The sequence below is a fragment of the Mastomys coucha genome, unplaced genomic scaffold (genome assembly GCF_008632895.1).
Source record: "Mastomys coucha isolate ucsf_1 unplaced genomic scaffold, UCSF_Mcou_1 pScaffold9, whole genome shotgun sequence".
Lineage (NCBI taxonomy): Eukaryota > Metazoa > Chordata > Mammalia > Rodentia > Muridae > Mastomys > Mastomys coucha.
The window spans coordinates 100,662,783-100,680,176 of NW_022196915.1; the positions used below are offsets into that span (position 1 = coordinate 100,662,783).

At 38.0% G+C, this 17,394-nt stretch overlaps 1 protein-coding gene across 2 annotated transcripts in view; it reads left to right on the forward strand.

Moving 5' to 3' along the window:
* Positions 1–17,394, forward strand: part of Gpc5 (glypican 5) — a 1,368,055-nt gene that overhangs the window by 707,874 nt on the left and 642,787 nt on the right. The window lies entirely within an intron of this gene.

Below are 17,394 nucleotides of genomic sequence, written 5' to 3' on the forward strand. Positions count from 1 at the left end.
GAGCATGTGTCCTTATTACATGTTGGAGCATCTTCTGGGTATATGCCCAGGAGTGGTATAGCTGGGTAGCCTCAAGTTAATTTTAACTGCTGTCTGCAAAGGTGTTCTGCAAAGAGCTTCATGGCTCTTTCCTGGAATTGTACTTCCAGTCACAGCCATAGACACAAAGAATCACATAGGAGTGGATTGCTACACCAGATCTCCTAGAAACCACTAGCTAATACTCTTTTGGAGAAAAGTAAAGAGAGTTTGTTTGTTTTGTTTTGTTTTGTTTTGTCTGTTTGTGCGTTTTTCTCTCATCCTGCTCATACCTCCCCAGGAACCCATGATTTCATTTCTCTCCCCGCCCCCTTGCTTGCTCGTTCTCTCTGAAATGCCTGGATCAGCTGGCATTTTTGTTTCCATTTTTTTTATTAGATATTTTCTTTATTAACATTTCAAATGTTATCCCCTTTCCTGGTTTCCCTTCTGAAAACTCCCTATCCCATTCACCCTCCCCCTGCTCATCAACCCACCCTCTCCTGCTTCCTGGCCTGCCATTCCCCTACACTGGGGCATCGAGCTTTCACAGGACCAAGAACCTCTCCTCCCATTGATGTCCAACTGAAAGGCTGGAGAATTTTAGAATTTTAAAATGAGAGCATTTAATAAAAATGTATGTATAATGTATAACCTTTACCTAAAAGGGCATGGAAAACCTCTGTAACGAGCCAAGAATGTAGACTAGCCAGTTTCAGAAACCTGTTGGCCACAACTCCCCCCCTCCCCCAGTTAGGTCCAAGAACAAAAAGCAGGATATGAGCCATGTGGGTGGTTCTAGGGAACAGTCAGCCATAAAGTGAACAGCATTGACCAGACCACATTCTTGTGAATAATGAGCGTGTAGGATGTTTTCCTTATGACCCTGACTCAATCAGGAGTTGAGTCCTGTTAGAACTTTCCACTGTCCTCTTGTTATGTGTCCCTCCGTGTGTACTGACCATACAAGGATTCTCAGGCCTGCTGCCCACGCCTACGTTTGCAGAGAAGCAAGCTTTTACCTCGGTGCTGCCTTTACTAAAGATCTGCCTGGCTCAGTGCCTCATGAACGCATTCCTTCTTCACTGCTTTAGCCAGGCACTGAGGCTACTATGGTAATCCAGTCTTTTAGAGACATTGGTCAGTGTTGGGGCTAATATGAGCTTTTGAATTCTCAGTCTTTCTCTGTGTTATCGGCCTATTTCGTAGCTCACTTAACTCCTCGCCTCACAGACCTTGGCCTCTGGAAACCACAGAATTCCCAGCAAGCACGCCGTGCTCAGCTTCCGTCCGAATTTGCTAGTGCTGTACCAGAAGCACAGCATTGCCTCCGGCAATCCTGGGGTCTTTTCGCCTAAGTTGCTCATCTCTAAGTGAGCCTGCAGCTTGGTTGTTTTGGCAAGGTCTTGAATCCCAGGTAACTTCAGCGCTGTGGCAGCATCCGCGGCTCATCTGACTTTCCATCTCACGTGGTTAGCTACTGTTTAGGGAAACCGCGTCAGTTCAGTGCCTTCAGGAGCACTACTTTCACTTCATTTTTGGGTTCTATAAATTCACAAACTATTAAAATCTTGCTGCGACGAAGCTACTCACTCTTATACTCTGTCATCCTATAAGACATGAAATGCGTGCCCTTAGCAGAATGGCTGATGGCCTGTTACTTGTATTCTCTAAAGTTGCCTAAGCTCAGCTCATGAATATTTATTTCGACGCGCTTTAAATAGATTTGATCAAAACTATCTGTTCCAGCCAATAAGTTCCTGTATTTTACCAGCAAAATCTAGTGTGGTTAACAGTTCTGCAGTTCTTCCCTTGTCCTTCCTGTGACCAGCCACCATACCCCACGCCAGAATCCAGTCTCTTGCCACAAAACTTCCCTTGCAAAGGCAGTCGCAGGATCAAGGGCCCTCAGAGAGAAGGGGGGATGGGATGGGGGTCTCTATGGCGGGGTGGATGGGGAGAAGTGGGAAAGGGGATGACATTTGAATTGTAAATAAAGAAAATATCCTGAAAAAAAAAACAGAAAAAAAAAAGAAAAGGCAGCCATAAAACAGTATACATAGTATCCCTTAATTTAAATTAAGGTCTAGTAAAAATGACCTTTATATTTCTTCTGTTTGAGTGCTACATTTAATTAGATATATGCCAGCCTTCTACATGCCAAATATATCTGCTAATGAGGATGCTGTGCTGGAAGTAGCCCAAAATGTTTGAGATACCAATAAACAATTTCATCCCTCTGGAGTTGAAAGAGTTAAACCAATCTAGCACAGAGAATTTTTACCAGGTCCTTAACCTAATTATATTTGTGATACAAGTTAGACTGGGTTTATACGCACAGGGGGCTGCAAGGTGAAGCTAATCATGAGCACTGAGGGTAATAGAGACAATTGCTTTAGTGAGCCTAGGACTGTCACAGCAGCCGCACCAGAACAGATGGCTCTCCATTTATTCCAGTCTAGGGATTCAAATTGGCAGTAGTCAAACAAAAATCCTGAAAAGCATGTCAGCAGTTGTGGCAATGAGTTTTCTTACATAATAAGTTATTCATAACATTCCATGGAGGGTGTGCATAAAATCAGAGCTACTTGACACTGTAGTTAATTTGCTTATTTGTATAATACGAAGTTTAATGTACATATTAATATTTCAATATATATACTATTAGTAACTTGTAGCTGAAACGAGGCAGTATATCACTATTGTACTATTTTATGCTAGTGTATGCATATTATCCATTACTATTAGCAACATCTTCGTGGAAGTTGCTAATGTTTAAGCCAGGCACAGTGAACTTGTAGTTCAAGTGTGCTGGGAAGAAGAGCGAGCGATAGTTAGTTCCCAGCTGTCCTGCGCTTCCTATCTACTTCCTGTTAAAACAAGAAAAAGAAACAGTGGGATTGAAGGAAAGAAGGAAGGAGAGAAGGAAAGAAAAATGAGAGAAAAGGGGAGAGACCGTCAGAGAAAAGATATCTTAAATATATATATATATATATATATATATATATATATATATATATATATATATATATATACATATATACATAATGTAGCTGCTATCATGCAAAATATATGCATGATGCAATTCCCATATATATTAATATACAAACATGCATATATCTTTAAGGTGAATGTGCCTGTGAGTTTTTAATGTTTTTTTTTTTTAATCTACACTGCTACAAGCATAATAGTTTTAAGGCATTCATTAAGAATTAATGGTCAATTAAATTAAGAATTTAATTGGTCTTTGGAAAAATTCTCCAACAGACTAGGGGATTTTGCACTATATCTGGAATACACTGTTGTGAAATGACTGCATTGTTCTTCTGACATCTTTTGCTCCTCAACAAGTAATTAATATCTTTGGGAGGTAAGGGAAAACTGACTTTGCCCCTTATTTAAGACTATAACTTGAAATTAACTTTATGGGAAAACAAAAATCTTTACATCCTCCTCATTATTCAATTAATTTTCAACCAAAAGGCAAATAGAGAAGGAAAAGACATAAGACCTTTGACCTCAGCATTAGGGTAGCACTGGGACTGATTCTAGGCAGCCCGGCGCCTTCCTCCTGTTCACGGGGGGGGGGGGGGGGGGGGGGTAGGCACAGTTGCCTCAAGGGATAGGTCTCTGCTATTCCCTTTTTCATGTATTTTAGGTTGTGTAAGCTTGACCACAGAATGGTTGCTCTAATAGCTGGATTCTAGCTGAACCGTATTGTCTTAGTCTCCCCACAAGCGTTTCCTAGAACACCCCACACCTCAGTTGGAATCATAACTGCGTCACAGTAGTTCTCTTCCATGAAGGAGCCATTAAGGTGGAGTTGGTGATCAGGCATCATTTGCACAATGTCTTTTCCTGCCATGGCATAGGCTTTATCCACTTATGCTATGTTCACTTGAGTGCACAAGAGGACCTAGAGTTTCAGTTTTCTGGGATTTTTTGTTTTGTTTTGTTTTTAATACTAACTCTTGCTTCTAAAGACCTGATTTATGTGATCACTAGACTTCCTGCTTTGTTCTTGACCGTAGAACACAAGGTTTTTATAAAACACTGGTATCTGTACACCAGATAAATGCTTATCCGACAGATAAAGGCTTAGACTTGAAGCACAGAAAGACAAGAGCAACTGATAGATGCATTAGCTACACTTTAGGTTTTTTTGTTTTTTTTTTTTAAACATAAGCTTGAATTTAAACAAAATCATCTAACTGTATTTTATTGGTTTTTCCCGAGAACAGCATGGGCCTAGATGGGAATCTGAAGTCTGACATTTACTGATTCGACATCTTTTCCTTTTCCAGTATATTAGGCTGCTAGAGCATACACATTGCATCATTGCTTAAAGTGGAACCTTGCTGTAGGTGTCTGTAGCCCACCTGGATGACAGGCAAGGAGTTTTGTGCTTCTTGGCCAAGTCCTGTCCCTGCCTGCACAGGCCAAATGGGTAGGTGGAGAAGCCCATACACCCACTCTAACCTCCGTGACGCTAAGAGGTTCCCTGTGCTTCATTAAGGCAACAGTCTAAAAATGGCTTTGCTAGAATCTTTCTTCAACAATTGTGTTGGTAGCATAAGAACTATGCAAAATCATGCTTTAACCCAAGGGAAAGAACACTGAAAAAGACAATTGGAAAAAAAATAGAAAACACACACTTGAGTCCAATTTGTAGAAATAAGAAGAGAAGTCTCTAAATGCTTCACCTTCAGGTTTTATGGTTTCAAGTGATCTCTGTCTCATAGTACTTTCTGATACAACACAGTAAGCAGCCATTGCTTTCACAGTGTGAAAAATATCATCTGTAAATATGGAACTTTTCCATTACTAAAACTCTGTATTAATTATGGCACATCTATCATTTGTCATGAAAATGACACCTGTCCCTCACCAACTGTTACATTTGGCTGTGTGCCTCTGACTATTTCCAATAGTCTAGGATAGTTCTGTTTCTAATATTGTAAGAAACCTTTACTTTATAGCAGAAACCTGAAATCTCCTCTATAACTTTTGAAAAGCATTCACTATCATATCCAAACTACAAAATTGTTACATTAATATAAGCTCAGACAAGAAACAGCTTCAAAATTTTCTGCTTGGGGAAAATGTAGCTAATGAGAGAATTCAATCAAGCAAACAAAAAAAAATAAATGCAAGGTCCCTCTTGGTGTGCTGAGTAATTAATGCTTTGAATATGTGAATCATTGCTATGTATTATGCTAACAGCAGTGGAGGTTTTCTTTTTTGCTCATTAGAACTTTGCTCAGGTAGTTTTTTGCAATAAACATATATTAATTATATTTGTAAGGCTATCAAAATATCACTATCTCTTTCCTGAATTTTCACCCCTCAAACCAAGAAACTACATAACCTTTGAACAATATTTCTTTGTGGAGGTTTCACGTTGTCTTGCAGCAGTTGTTTATATCCACACAGGAGCCCCAGGAACAGTAGGTTTTATCTCTTTCATCTTTCTTAGTATATATTGATTGTATGTATAAAACAACTGGTTTCATTATGACATCTCCGTACATGCATGCCATTTAGTTTAATCATCCTTCCTTGGATAATGTTAAAGTACTGGCATACTAAATTCACATGTGGATTATGGAAGTGGTAAGAAAATGCATATTCACAGAGTATAAAGTTAGAGTTTTAAGCACAGCCCTCAAATGAAGTTCAAAAGAAACACAACCAAAAGGCAAGTATGATCAAGAACTCAGATTTCCAGTTTATTCCAAAACCTGATTTACATTAAATGCAAGCCCAACAGGGGGAGCCACTGGGCCCTTTTAGGCGATAAATACGGAGAAGAGCAGATATGTAAGTGGAAGCCTGCTGTTGAGAATACAGTGTGCAAATAAAAGCAGCAAGAATGTTCAAGAGCTCAGTGGAAAACAGACTTTGTCTCCTGAAGAATGCCTGTTAGTTCAGTGCCTCTGATGCTTTCCTGCTTCAGAAAGCCAGGGTATGAATGAAAGAACAGAGGAGTTCAATGGCAGTGTGCCATCGGATTGATTGGAGGACCTTTACCTCTCTAATTATAAGTACCTTACCCTTACGTTCTATTGAGTAGAAGTGTGAACCATGGATCTGGTTGTCTCACCTCAACTGTCTGAAATTTAAAGGTATCAGTTAAAGTTCGAGTATTCAAGCAGTGATTTTCAAACTATCATCTATTATTCAAACAATAATTAAAAAGTAATTCCCTTTAAAATGGTAACTCAATGTTTTATGATGTGAATTAAAGTTTAAAATTCAAGAATTACTCTTTATCTGCTATAAAGTTAGTTATCAGAACAGTAAAACATAACTAAAAATGAAAACAAAGGTTTGAAATTAAATCATTAGGCCAAGTAATACATAATTATGAGAAAATTAAAAGTTTGGTGATACCAAGACCTTGAGACAATGTTGAGTTCTCTGGGTCCAGTTTTGAATTATCAAATATTTTTAACACCTGTGCATGAAATAGGTGCAGCTCTGTTTGTTGAAACAAAGGTGGCAAAGTAAACTACAGTCTCTACCACAGCATCCATGGTGGGGAGAAAATCTCAATGCTTGCTTTATGGGATATATCAACTGTGCACTTTGTTTTCATTCCAGTTTTATTATAGGTAAAATTGGATTACCAAGCGGGGTAGAATCTGTGGCATATGATTAGATAGAATGTTTATGCATGTTCTTTCACACAGCCTTTCCAAACATTTTGAGATAATAAAAGCCCTATTTTAGTTTTGCATTGGTTCAGCCTAATGAAAAACAACGCCTTGACTCAAATCCTTCTCTAGCATATGCGTTGCCCTCTCTATTGTCAGCCTGACCCCAACATTAGAAGGTAATGTGCTCTTCTTTCGGGAACCCTCCTGATGCCATGCTCAGCAGTCATTAATTGCTCAGAGATCTTTGTGTAGGATGAAAGCTTTGTGGGCTTACCCCTCTGCAGCCATGCTGCCCACATTGCTGTTTATTGTTTGTTCCTGGTCAAAGCAGTCATATTGGTGAGAAATTATGAGTGTCGATTCTGACATTACTAGGGAACATAATTTCACAGCAAATGCTGTGATTCCCTGACTCTTAAAACTGTTCTATTCTATCTTTCAAAACGATCCTTGACCCTTTGGTGTAGGAGTTTTACACACACACACACACACACACACACACACACACACACGCACGCACGCACGCACACACACACACACACACATATCCTTTGGGCTCTGCAACGCTGCATTTTGATTGGCTCTGGTTTTATGTAGTGGTTTATCTCTATAGCATGGTCATTTGCTGTGTTAGAGGTTAGAAATACATGTCCCTGGGTGTAAAATGACAAGTACTTAGAATGGAAAGTTTATGATGATTTATTTTATAAGGCAGTGGTTGTAAGTTCTTATTCAAGATCTATGAACTCACTAGCTCTAGATAGGTGGTTAGATTTCCAGTACCAGGCATGATTTTCCTCTTGTTGAGCAGACTGTAAGTCCAACTGGCTACCACCAAGGCAGATGTGCCACACCAAGGTAGATGTACCACTCCAAGGCAGATGTGCCACACCAAGGCAGGTGTGCCACACCAAGGCAGATGTGCCACTGCTGCACCTTAGGGTTGTGGAGCCACTCTGGTCATTGCTGTCATTCGCAGACCTCATGTCGGGTAAGAATGGTAGCTGCTTTCCTGCTTTGAAAGCTTACATGGTGCCTCAAAGAGAAAGCTTTCAGGTCAATTTTAGCTCAGGGAATCTGGGCCTTTTATATAAAGTTCATCATGTCTTCAACAAATGGAAACCTACATTCTACAGCTTAGGGGTTAACCAAAGGCATTACATTATCTGTAATGTTTTGAGACTTGGATATAAGAGTTCTTTCTTTCTTTCTTTCTCTCTCTCTTTCTTTCTTTCTTTCCTTCTTTCTTTTTGTTTTTTTGTTTTTTTGAGACAGGTTTATTTTGTATAGCCCTGGCTGTCCTGGAACTCAGTCTGTAGACCAGGCTGGCCTTGAACTCAGAAGTCTGCTTGCCTCTGTCAACCAAGTGCTGAGATTAAAGGCATGAGCTACCACTGCCCCGCATAAGACTTATTTCTGACTCAAAAGAGAGCAGCTCTTTCATGCTGTTGGAATGTTTTGTTAGGTCATTCTTGACATTTGGAGCATTGTCAGATAGATGGAAACTGTTCATTTATATTTATATACCGACTTACATTTCTTATATTCATTTTTAGATAGTTAATAGTATTCGTTATAATTTTCAGACTTTTTCTTTTTTTTTTTGGCTTTTTGAGACAGGGTTTCTCTGTATAGTCTGGCTATCCTGGAACTCACTCTGTAGACCAGGCTAGGTTTGTACTCAGAAATCCTCCTGCCTCTGCCTCCTAAGTGCTGGGATTAAAGGTGTGCCCCCCCCTACTGCCAGACTACTTTCAGACATCTTACTGATATCTTACCCTCTTTCTTCTGCATTTATATCCCTCTCTCTCCCTAATTAGATCTCCCACCACATTTTCCCATTTCTATTTATAAGGATTTAACAGCATGACACATTCATTCTATTTGATGTCCTAATATACATCATTCCACTTACTTTCTCTTGGACTGTATTTCTATTTTGGTTTAATCTGATCATGAATACTATTAAAATTGACTGTAGTTTATGATAATTTAAGGACACTCAACCTTATTATAAACAAATCCATTTCATATAATCTAGGACACTGTTATTGTATTACCTTATAGTATTGTTGTCTAATCTGACTTTGGTTTGGGGTGATAAGATTTGTCCTTAGTGTGTTATTTTTATTAAAAACTCATTTTGAAGGAGTTTTATTTCTATTTTAAGAATATCTGCAGTAGGAAATATCTATCTACAGTAGAATACACAAACTCTTCAAGCTTGAAACAGAACTCCATGGGAAATCTCTTATTAATTCTACATGTATGAAGTGGAATATCAAACTGCATTAGTTAAGGAACTCCTTTAGAATTTCAGAAAGCGTGAATATTTTGTCCAGAATGAAGAGTTGCTTTAGAAGATTTCTGTATTTATTGATGTGCCCTTTGATGGATCTTTTTCCAAGACAACTTTGAAAAGCAAGCATTCTGTGTGTCCTAGGTTGGTGGACTGCTTCCATTTTCCATATTGAACTTCTTCCTAAGACACAAAGCTTTATTTAGCATCTTCTGTCACTTCACTAAAACTCAGCCCTTAAGTAACCAAATGTAATCCTTCACTGCCAAAGAAACCTCAGCGAAATATTAAACATGGTTTCGCTTTTAAATCGTTTATTCTTTGAGAGATCTAAAGGGTTTTATGGTTTAGTTTTTATCTTTTTATGCTATCACTATTGGCTAGGTTTCCAGTATCAGTTATGACTTTCCTCTCAAGCAGGTCTCAGCTAGAGAGCTATTGGTTACCACTAAGGTATCTGTGCCACTCCTGCGTCTTCAGGGGAAATGTGCTATGGCAGTCATTCTTTTGGTTTATGGGTGTCATGGTTGGGTAGGACTCTTGGCTGCTTCGCTCTTTTGGAAGGCTTCATGATACCACAGAGAGGAGGCTCCCTGGTCAGTTCTAGCGGTGCGCTTAAAATAAAGGCTATTTTTTATTATTATTTTTTTTATTCCACACAGATGTATGGGGAGATGTTTATCTTTCCTTAGTATGTGATATTACTGTAAAAAGGTCGCCTGAGATTTCTTTGTATCATTTAACTCTAAATCTTTGTCTTTGTTTATTCATTGTTGACTATTTAAACTGCACACAGAATGATTTTAATGCAAAAAAGGATCAGCACATTTAACCAAAGATATATTACTGTGCCAGGTCAATTAGTTCACACTAATGAAGAATTTGAGTAATTGTATAAGGCACAGGGAAAATCAGAATTTCGCAATGCCCCAAAGGTGAAATGTGTGATAACTTTACAGATTAACTATAGGAGATTAACAAGTTTGAAAGAACAAGGGGACATCATGGTACATAGATATTTGCACCATGCCCTGTTTTTCATTGCCCAAGAAACAACCATCAGAGTGGTCCTGTTAAGTGTCTCAGATGTGGGATTATGCATCACTATGAGACTAAACACTACTAGTCTGCAGGATGACACTAAATGTGTGGAGATTTTTCTCCTTGGGCTGATAATATGTGTAAAAATGACTGCTCAACAATTTCAAATCACTAAGCTGACTTTTCTGACACTCTGGGGAATGGACTTTGGGAGATTTTGACTCCTCAGGACAGTGTCTTGGTTATACAGAGGAGAAAGCAAAATGTTATGTCACTTTTGATAAAGACATATTCTGGAGCATTGTCAAAAAGAAATAACCTTTCAATAATACCTCAAAAATAACAGGCATATTGTCTTCCCAGCTACAGAGGAATGGTGCTCCTTAGATCCAGCTGAATTCCTGCAACTGACAAAAGATCTATGGATATGGATTTAATGATAGCAGCTTAACTCCATTTAAAAATAAATGAAACAAAACATCAGATAGAACAGCTCCTTGTTAACTCTGCATTTTAAGGTTGAGAAAGTGTTTATTGTGGTGAAACATTAGCCTGTTACCCAGCTGCATACAGTATATATTGTACTGTATTATTTATTTATTCAGCTTGATATTCTCCAGTTCAAAGTATATACAAATGTCGAATGCTAACTGTGATTCAATTAGTGAGAAATAGAGAGAAAAACAGACCTTTAAAACATTAATGAAATATTAACTTAAGGTTAAATGAATGCAGCATAACCAGCTACTAAAGATTCAATGTGAAAATTTAGCTTCCAAGGGGAATACAGTCATGAATGCATGTCCTAATATTGCTTCTTCTTGAAATGGTGTACTCAGGAAATTAATCTTTATAGGAATCATTTGGAAGCAATTTTTCTGAACCTTCAGGTGTTCTATAATTTCAATAATTTAAATAAAAATATGAATTTGGAGTTTAAATATATTTATCTTGATTTATGGTATGAGAAATAAAATGAGAAAATAACCTTAATAGGAATTGATTCACAGAAGTATTGCCATTGTCATAGGATGTAGTAAGTGTGTATTACTTCAAGGTAAATTTGACTTCAGTTGAGGTGAAAACTTAAGCTGTCTAGCTACTTCTCTTCCATCTTCTATCCATCTAGACATTTAGTTTAATAGCAGTCATATGTCAAAAAAATAAAAATAAAAATAAAAAAGCCAGGCAGTGGTGGCGCATGCCTTTAATCCCAGCACTTGGGAGGCAGAGGGAGGTGGATTTCTGAGTTTGAGGCCAGCCTAGTCTACAGAATGAGTTCCAGGACAGCCAGGGCTACACAGAGAAACCCTGTCTCAAAGAAAAAATAGTAGTCACATGTCCATATTTATATTGAGTTCAGCTTTTACAAGGAATTACAAATGTACAAATGTACAAACCAAATGCAATGTATCAGTTAGTAGTTAATTTGATATTTCTAGTGTGAGGAAGTACATACAAATATTTGGACGTTTTGAACAAAATGTTCCAATACAGAACAGTTTTCTGGTAGTTAATGAATAGCATGCATGTACTAAGTTGGTGAAGAACTTTTCAAAATTTGATTTGGAATGTTTACATCATTTAAGAGTGATATTTACCTAGCATCTTGGCAAATAAATTCTTTCTGCTATAATGAACTGCTTTACTGGATGTAATTATGAGCAAATAAAAGTGTATAAACAAGCATATATCAAGATAAAGAAGGTATGAATCTATAGTGTTAAATTATAATGTAATTATTTTTTCATATTGTTATTGGTTATTTTATTTATTTACATTTCACATGTTATCTTCCTTCCCAGTTTGTCCTCCGCAAACCCCCTACCTCCTCCTGCCTACCCCCTGCCTCTATGAGGGTGCTCCTCCACCTGCCCACTAACTCCTGCCTCAGCATCCTAGCATTCCCCTATGCGGTGTCATCGAGCCTCCACAGGACCAAGGGGCTCCCCTCCTATTTATGCCTGATAAGGCAATCTTCTGCTTCAAGTCCAGCTGGAGCCATGGGGCCCCAAATGTGTACTTTAAACTCCTTATTCAGCGTGTATGAAAACCCTCAGGGCAATCTCCTTTGGAATCCACAAATCACCTTCCAAAGGAAGGCACGCGCATGTATGCACGCACACATACACACACATACTCACACACATATACACACATACACACAGCACACACACATACACACACACAGCACACACACACATACATACACACATACACACACAAACACACACACATACACACAGCACACACACATACACACACACAGCACACACTCATACGTACATATACACACACACACATTTTATAATGCCATAAACTAGGTTGTAACTTTTTTTTATGTCTCTTGAAAGCAGTAAAAATTTAAAATCAATTGCCCTTAACCTAGGGATTTTAAGAGTGAGTGTAGTCGAGACTTCTGGTCTTTCTGAGGGGTTGTGCCCCTCCTCAGCTTCTTAAAGCCTTTTCCTAATTCAACCACAAGGACCCCCAGCCTCTCTCCACTAGTTGGGTATAAGTATCTGTCGGAGGGCAGTCATGCAAAGCTCCTATCTTTAAGTACATCAGAGCATCAATAATAATGACTGAACACCAAAAAAAGATTAAGGATAATTTAAAAAATAAAATGTGAGTTTAATGTAATATTGCTCTCCACTCACTAATACTTAATTTGGCTTTAAGCAATATTGTAAATGGATTAAAATTGAAAAAGGTATTATTCAGTAGTATAAAGTAAATACATGTTTAAGAATATCCAGTATTTCCTTACAATTCCTCATCAGGATCCCAATGAGCTAGGTAACAAATGATCCTGACAATTAAAAGCGATCCTGCTTACTACCACCAGGTGGCACCACAGTCCTCACTGACGTTATTCAAGGAATGCTTTGTAGAGATGGGTCCCCAAGTACAAAGAAACTGGATTTTTAGAACATTTTATTTGAAATAATGAGACACGTGTGATTAACTTCCTAAAGAATAATTTTACTTTTGTCATTTTGGGTAAAGATGTGCACAATAAGTAAAAATGAGCAGCTGTTGAGAATAAAAGGAAGTCGCCCCATTTAGAAGCTATTAATTTCTACCGTCATTGTTCCCTGCATTCTCAGACTTAAATACTCATGTGCAGGACATTATGATGGGAGACAAAATAAAGTTTTCTTTACTCTCAAGATTTTTTTTCTCTCCTTAACCACAAATATGTGTCTCATTGTGTATTTAATTACTTTTCAATGAGAATTCTACTAAAATAGTTTTGTTCTTTGTGCTGTTTGTTTGTTTGTTGTATTGTAGCATGGTCCCATGCTAGTCTAGAACTCACTGTGTAGCAAAGAATGACTCTGAGCTCTTGTAGTGCAGGAGTTCCCTGTGTTTCTCACCACATAGCTAAGACCATTCATTCATAAGTGTCTGCCACAACACCCCCTTCACTACCCCTCCCTGCATGCATGCTCACTCTTGTGAAATCAGATGCATCAATCAGTCATTGTCCCAGTGTCTCATCCTTGAGAGAGCAGGGCTTTTACAATAACTAATAAAACATAGCACATCAGCAGGTTGAGTTCTGGTTGTACCTGGATAATTTAGGAGCAGCATGATCTAGTGGGGGCACACCTCTGTACAAGCCCTCTCCTCACGTGTTGTAGGATGAGAGTAGGAAGAGAGTAAACAGATGACAACTTTGAAGAGAGGGAAGACAATGAGGAGAAAGGAAGCCATTATTCCGAATGTGCATACCCTGTACCTTCTACTTTCACTGAGATCCTGTGTACAATATTAAAAGGCATTATTCTCCATTTCACTCATGGATGTTAACAAGGAGACATTAGTCCCTAATCATACATCTATTGCTTTCTTACAATTTTATTTTTGATATATAGGATAAGAAGGTTTTATTTGTATTTACATACACTTTTACTGAATCAACCAATAAAAACATAACTGTGCACACTTATTTCATTCCTTACTTGAATGTGGAGGGAAAGTCATAGTTGACACTTTTCAGTAACTTCTGTTTTCTGTGTGAGCAGGGGTGGAGTTTGCAGAGTCTTCACTTCTCTATGGCCAAGCAAAATAAACAGAACAGAAAGAATCATCAAGAGCACTTCTTAGACTGTTCTGGAAGAGAGGTCACAGGCAGCCACTCCTTCTTATACTGAGCTGTTTCCATAGGTGGATCCAGAGGATCATAATTTAGCTACAGTGAAACGCGGTATCTCAGGGCACCATGAAAACCAGCTCTGGGAGTGGGGGGCTCACCTAAACTGAGGGGTGCAGCATCTTAAGCTGAGGGGCGGGGCAGCCTAAACTACACTGATAATGTAGGGGTCAAACTAAAGATACAACCATGTCAAAATCTTTGCCTGAGTCTGATGTGTAGGGTTTCATCCCAGCACAGCATGCCTGGTGGAAGGAGGACACCGAACACGGGTGAGCTCCAACCCTTCTCTCCACCTGAGGAGAGACAAGGTCACTAGTGGCATTCACAGCCTCACAGGACACTGCTCCTCCCTAGGCAATTTGCTACTAATTAAAGGTTCATTGACCCAGAGTGTGTCTGCTTTGCTAAGAAATGAGACAAAACATATTAAAAGGAGCAAAACATAGAAGACACTCTCCAGTCAGAGTAAGACAAAGTAGAAATTTCAGGATTGTAAGGCTAAGTTTAAAGAAAAACAATCTGAGTTTAATATGTTAAGATCTTTAATGGAGGTAGAAAACATACAAGAACAGGTGGATACGGTAAACAGAGAGAAAGACGTTCTATAAGGAAGATTTAAAAAGAAGAGCTAGAAAAGCAAACACAGCCCCTGAAGTGGAGACTCTTCAGATGGGCACAGTAGTTTGAATTACATAAAGAGTCCCAAGTTTGAGAATACCAAAACAGAATTCTCAAAAGTTGTCGTAGCATGAGGAAAAAAGATGGAACAATGAAAGAAAGGCTGCCCAGAAAATATGGGAAAAATACAGGATGTAAAATACAGAACATACAGACAACAGAGGCAGAAATAGCGAGGAAGGAGCATAAATCATACTTAAAACAACGATGGCTGTCAAGTCACCCCAAACCAGATTCAAACACTGATCCAGTTAGCTCAGAAAACACCAAGCAGGATATATGAAAAGCAAACCAAACAAACGGACAAGGATCCACACCTAAGCTCGTCGCAAAGAGGCTTCAGAACAATCAAACAGACATAGAGAGTATTGAAAAAATGACAAATTAAAAAACACACATAAAGATGAAAACTGAAAATTACATTTAGCTTTTCAGATACCATGATAACCAAAAAAGGAGAGAAGGAACTATTTCAGCTGATAGAAAAAAAAAATATCAGCAGAGGAGTCTACACTCTGAGGAATTACCCATCAAGAGTTAAGGCAAAAATGAAAACAAGTACAATTTTAAAAACTTAGTTGTTTTGTGAAAAAAGAATGTAAAATATGTACACAGTAAAGAGAAAGAAAATGTTATAAATGATGAGCCTAGATCTACATAATGAAAATAATTTCATAGAACAAAAAATCCATGGAAGTAAAAGTCATTATACACAATTGATCTAACACCTTTTTCTTTATAATATTAGTAATAATAGGAAAACAAAATAGACCAAGTACATTTATTAGTTATATATATTTACATGTGTGCTTGTGTATGCCTAATTATTAGTATAGTGAGTGTCCATGTGGTACAAGTAACTGGACAAGGACTCTTGTTAATTTGGTAACACAGTGCTCTAACATACCTGCGAACTGTAGAATGCTATTTGAAAGTGATTCAGAGTAGTCATAAAATACATAACAGAATCTTTAGGATTCCTGTTAAAAGTAATCCATGAAGGAAGGACAGAAAGTGCAGTGACACGAACATCTGCATGCAATGGCATGCATGCTGGAAGCATGTAGGAGATAAAAGCAGGAGCGAGCCATGAGGGCTAGCTAGTTTGGACGGTTATGAAGGATCGAAAGGGGGCATACATAATGAGTACGTCACCAGTACTCACTAAGGACTGTAATAATCCTTCATAGATGAAGTTCACCAAACAGCAGAGCATCCACTAGGAAAAAGTACAGATCATCATATGTTATTAAGAAGTTGCAAATTAAAATAATACTGATAACCCATTGCACTGTCCTGAGAATGGTCAAATTCCAAACACTGGTGATGTTCAATGAATCAACAGGTACAATCAATCATTGAAGAGGAAATGGAAAATAAGACAGCCTATATATATATATATATATATATATATATATATATATATATATATATATAGTTTACCTTACACATTACTATAAGTTCTAGGAATCATACAACCCACATTAATTGAAGATATTAGTTGAACACACATTTAAAATGGATATTTAAATTAACTGTATCCATTGCTTCCCAAACTCTACAGTGTCAAGTTTCCCTTCCAGAGATGAGCATGCGCATTGTGGCTTACTCAGAGGTATTATTCAGTACTGGAAATGGATGAGCTATCAGGCCTTGAGAAGAGCTGCCTATCATAAACAGGCAACAAGGAGGAAAGGCCAGTCTGAGAATGATATGCAATATATGGTTGTAAGCACGAACAACCAAAAACACCAGTGGTTGCTAGGGGTGACAGAGGAAGGAAGGTGAAGAGAGAAAAACAGAGGGCTCTTTGCAATGTGCAAAGCTTTTCACCTGATCTGTCAGTGGTTGTCTTGTGCCATTATACATTTGCCACAATGCACAGATGGCCTGACACCAAAAGGAGCTCTGATATCACTGAAGGTGTTTCGATGATGATGTCAGTGTTGTTGTTCCAGGACTGTGACAAATATGCCCACCTTGAGTGGAAGGGTGATAAGGGGAGGCCATCTCTGAAGGGATAGGCCTTTGTTCATTCTCTATGATTTCTGCTGAATTTTTGTGTGACAATATAACAAATTTGGCTAAATAACTCCATTAATTAAAATAATAATAGGTGGAGGGCCCATTGTTTAAAGGAATTATCCAATTATCCGTGCAATTGATTCAGCAAGTGGAGTTGCATAATAACAGTGTTTGTTCCTCTTAACATTTATCCTAATTATCTTAAAATAATAAAAAAAAAAGTCAGCAACATGAGTTTAGTTTATTTTTAATTTAGATTATGAAAAGAGAAAGGATTGTTCATTGAAGTATTTGGTAATTGTGGCATTGCATATCTATAGTAGACTAAAGCATTCATTAATTTCACGGGCTAAGAAATAGTGAAAAAGCTTTCATTTTAGATTACATTTATTTCTATGTCCAGGCATAAGATTGCACGTTATTTAAATAGAATACATAATTTATAATAAGTTAGTCTGAAAAACAGTACATTTGCATGACAAATACACATATTTTCTATTCTTGCTTTTTTT